The following is a 4,936-nucleotide window of genomic DNA, read 5'->3' on the forward strand; positions in this document are numbered from 1 at the left end:
ACGTTAGCACCCCGGGCGAAATGCTTAGCGCTGTTTTGTCTGTCCTTACGTTCTGAATTCAAATTCCGCCGAGGTCGACTTTGCCTTTCATCCTTTCGGGGTCGGTAAATTAAGTACCAGTCGCGTACTGGGTCGATCTAATTTGACTGGTCCCCTACCCAAAAAAATTTTGGCACAATGCCAGCAAGTTCGGGATATTTATTTAATCGACCCCGAAAGGATGAAAGGCAAAGTCGAACTCGGTGGCATTTAAACTCAGAACGTAAAGACGGATGAAATGCCGCTAAGCATTTTGTCCGGCGTGCTAACGATTCTTCCAGCTCGCCGCCTTCAGATGGACAATATTACTGTATCTAAGGATATGTTTATGTACGTTTTACTAGCAGTTGACCTACGCTCAAAAGGTTAGTTCAACAGCCTACTTGTTGTTGTCGTCGTCGTCGTCTCCGTTTTTGCTGCTGCTGCTGCTGCTGCTGCTGCCGTTGTCGTTGTTTAGTCCCAGATCCGACCCGATTCGAGACGCACGTGACCAAAAGCTGTCATCATCATTTTTTAACAACGCAATTCAAACCACATTATTCAGTGAGTCCTTTTTTTTTTTAACTGCCGTGTGATTTGAGGGAGATTTGGTTGCTATCTCTAGGATATCTAACGACTACCTAGAAGTTCCTTTATTACCGCGGCCTGATATAGTCCAACTTATATATAGGCTAACTTGTTTATAAAGTAAACGCAGTAAAGATGTAATAAGTTGATGAATTATAAACAACCGTAGGAGTAGTTGTGTGGTAAATAGCTTGCTTACCAACCACATGGTTCCGAGTTCAGTCCCACTGCTTGGCACCTTGGGCAAGTGACTTCTACTATAGCCTCGGGCCGCCCAAAGCCTTGTGAGTGGATTTGGTAGACGGAAACAGAAAGAAGCCCGTCGTATATATATATATATATATATATATATATATATATATTGGAAGGTTTGGAGGTGATGTACAGAAATGATATAGAAAAAAATTAAGGTACTCAGAAATCTGGATGTTTGTACATTTACAGATTTTTATTAATGTCATATTAAATAAAGCGCTTTTCACCTAATCGTGTAGGATTAGGTGAAAAGCGCTTTATTTAATATGTGACATTAATAAAAATCTGTAAATGTACAAACATCCAGATTTCTGAGTACCTTAATTTATATATATATATATATATATATGTTTGTGTGTGTGTGTGTGTGTGTGTGTGTGTGTGTTTGTGTCTGTGTCCCCCCCCCCCACCAACATCGTTTGACAACCGATGCCGGTGTGTTTACGTCCTCGTAACATAGCGGTTCGGCAAAAGAGACCGATATAATAAGTACTAGGCTTCCAAAGAATACGTCCTGGGGTCGATTTGCTCGACTAAAGGTGGTGCTCCAGCATGACCATAGTCAAATGACTGAAACAAGTAAAAGAGTAAAAGAGTAAGTGATTATATGGCTATTGACAAATTGTAAATAAGGAATTATGAGCACTTACAAGCCCTAAGTGATAAATTATAACCAATAAGTTATAGTACAAGTAATTAATTTTTTATGCTAAAGACACAAGGCCAGCAATTTTAGGGAGAGGAGCATAGTTGATTACATCAACCTCAGTGCTCAACTGGAGCTTGTTTTTATCGGCCCCGAAAGAATGAAAGCAAAGTTGACTTCTGTAGAATTTGAACTCACGATCTAAATGCCGCTAAGCAGTTTGTCCGGCATGATATTGATTCTACCAGCTCGCCTTAGACAAGTAATTAATAATTGAAATGAATAAGTTACAAAAATGCAAGATTATAAAGGCAAGGTGCAAACACTATGTTATACCATGTTTTCCAGCATACATACAGTTAGTCGTCACTACCACTCCAAGTCCTGCTACACTTTACATGGAACGTTTGGCCTTTCATAGCCGTCTTGGTGTATAAGTCCACCTATCGATCTATTGGTTGTACATTTTGGTTTGAAAAATTCGATTTATATGCTGGAAAATGCAGTAATAGCACGTGACCAGTTATAAATGCCAAATTATGAAAAATACATAGTAATAGTAATCTTTAGCCAACATCTTACGGGGTTTTAGAAATTGAAAAGTAAACTAAAATGTAACCAGAAGTAATCTCCTTTGTTTATCACACGCCAAAGTAGCGCCATAACAACTTAGTTATAGACAACAACTGAGAATTTTGACAGTAGATAAGCTGAAACAACAAACTATGACAAACGACAATTGACAAGTTATGACATATTAATTGACATATTATAATGACAATTGACAAATTATGTCAACTTAAAATAACAAATAATTTGCTGCAAACGACGAGCTATAGTGGCGATAATTACGTTATTTAAAACATAACACAAACAATTATTCAATAGTGTATAACATTTATTTGTCTTTCATGAATATATGAAAGGAAACGTGAAGCCCAGTTACATTGACAAAACATTACAAAAGAAATTCCATAAAGTAAAAAGTCGACAATGGTCTCTCAATGCTTGTTTAATAATTTCCCGACATCACAGTTAATACAGATTCAAATAAAATGCTGCTGTTGTTGTGCTTTTTTTAATTTAACCTCACCGTCATCCTTAATTGAATAAACCTAATGATCAAAGGCGTTCCAACAAATTACCTTCTCTTTAGATAGATAGATAGATAGATAGATAGATAGACAATTAGCAGAAGTAAAAGAGTGGCTTAACGTTTGAGAACTTCATACTTTGACATTTATCAAAGTTTGATAAGTAACAATGCACGAAACACTCGCACCTTGAATCGCTGTGTTACTTCTGCTAAATATTAATAAAAATATACATACACTCATATTCTGAGTTCCATTTTTCCTGTTTTGCATCAACGTACATACATACATACATACATGCTGTCCTGACAAAGGGGTGTAATTTGAGGGTGATTTGCTTGCTATTCCTAGCAGGCTCCTTCACTAGTTCAAGCGAGAGCTGTATTTGTCACTAGTAGTATAATACATATATACAATAACCTCCCTTTTATCCGACACTCAATACTCAGATTGTCAGAACTCTCAACTCTTTCGACCTCCTCCCCACCTAGAAAAAAAAGAAAATGTCGCGTCAAGAGAATTTGTCCTAATTTGTGTTAATTAATTAACTGTCATTAAAAGAAAGTTTCTACTATATCTAATATGGATTGTTGCTTTTCAAAGTATAGTTACAGTACAATATTTAATTTTTACTTCATTTACTGTCGCATGTAGTTTATTAGTCTCTTTTTTAACTCTTTTACTCTTTTACTTGTTTCAGTCATTTGACTGCGGCCATGCTGGAGCACCGCCTTTAGTCGAGCAAATCGACCCCAGGACTTATTATTTGTAAGCCTAGTACTTATTCTATCAGTCTCTTTTGCCGAACCGGTAGGTTATGGGGACGTAAACACACCAGCATCGTTTGTCAAGCGATGTTGGGGGAACAAACACAGACACACAAACACGCACACATATATATATACATATATATACGACGGGCTTCTTTTCAGTTTCCGTCTACCAAATCCACTCACAAGGCTTTGGTCGGCCCGAGGCTATAGTAGAAGACACTTGCCCAAGGGGCCACGCAGTGGGACTGAACCCAAAACCATGTGGTTGGTAAGCAAGCTACTTACCACACAGCCACTCCTGCGTTTTAGGGCATATGGCGTAGTGGTTAAGAGCGCGGGCTACTAACCCCAAGGTTCCGAGTTCGATTCACGGCAGCGACCTGATTAATAATAATAATAATAATAATATAATAATAATAATAATAATAGTAACATCGATAGGAATGAGAACCCAGGTTCGAAATTTCCCCAAGACACCTGACGAAGGCTGGAGGGTATATCAGCCGAAACGTTGTGTTAACAACAAACAAGATGAGGACGAATATCCGTCAAATGTAGATAATGTAAATAATATAATTTTTATTTCTTCTTATTTCTTTCATTTCTACGATATTCAGAATATTAGTGATAATATTGATGTATAAAATATAACGTTTTTTAGTCGTAGACATCGATCCCATTACTTAGAGATCTTGTTATTTATTAGGTACTTATTCTATCGGTTTGTTCTGCTGAACCGGTAAATTTCGGGAACAAAAACAAACCAGCACCGATCGTCAAGCGTTGGTGGAGTGAGAAACCCGTTCACTAAAACACAAATACACTCACACATACACATTGTGTGTGTGTGTGTGTGTGTGTGTGTGTGTGTGTGTGTAAAGGCACGTGGCCCAGTGCTTGATGTATTGCATTCACGATCACAAGAACGTGGGTTCGATTCCTGGACTGGCGATGCGATATATATATATATATATATATATTAATTTTGTATATATACAAAGAATCTTTGAATTCTTAAATTTTCAAATTTATAACATGAATATTAAATTAATTTTTAAAATTTTATTTTATATAAAAAATATTTTTATTTTTTCATTTCAGTTTTTATATATTTTATATTTTATCTTATTTTTCATTTCAATTTTTACATTTTATATTCATTTTTTTTTCATTTTAGTTTTTTATATATTTTATATTTTATTTTACTTATAATTTTTGTTTATCTAAAAAAAATATTTTAATTTAATTTTTATTTTCTATCTTTGATTTCTTTGTTTTCTATATAATTTTCTATTTCGAATTTTATTATTTTAATTTTTCAATTTGAATTTGAATTTTTGATGTTAATATTTCATTTATTCGTTCATTTTCAATTTGTACAATTTTTATTACAGACAGACAGATAGACAGACATACAAGGTTTATTTTTGGTTTTTATGTTCTAATTTTATAATACTATTTTAATCATAATATCCCACCTTTTCATTATTTAAGGAGCTGTGCAGTTTATTTATATAGTTATTTATTTATTAACTATGGTTATACATGTCATTTTATTTCAT

This window comes from Octopus bimaculoides, chromosome 20 (assembly GCF_046866305.1).
Source record: "Octopus bimaculoides isolate indiv1 chromosome 20, ASM4686630v1, whole genome shotgun sequence".
Taxonomy (NCBI): domain Eukaryota; kingdom Metazoa; phylum Mollusca; class Cephalopoda; order Octopoda; family Octopodidae; genus Octopus; species Octopus bimaculoides.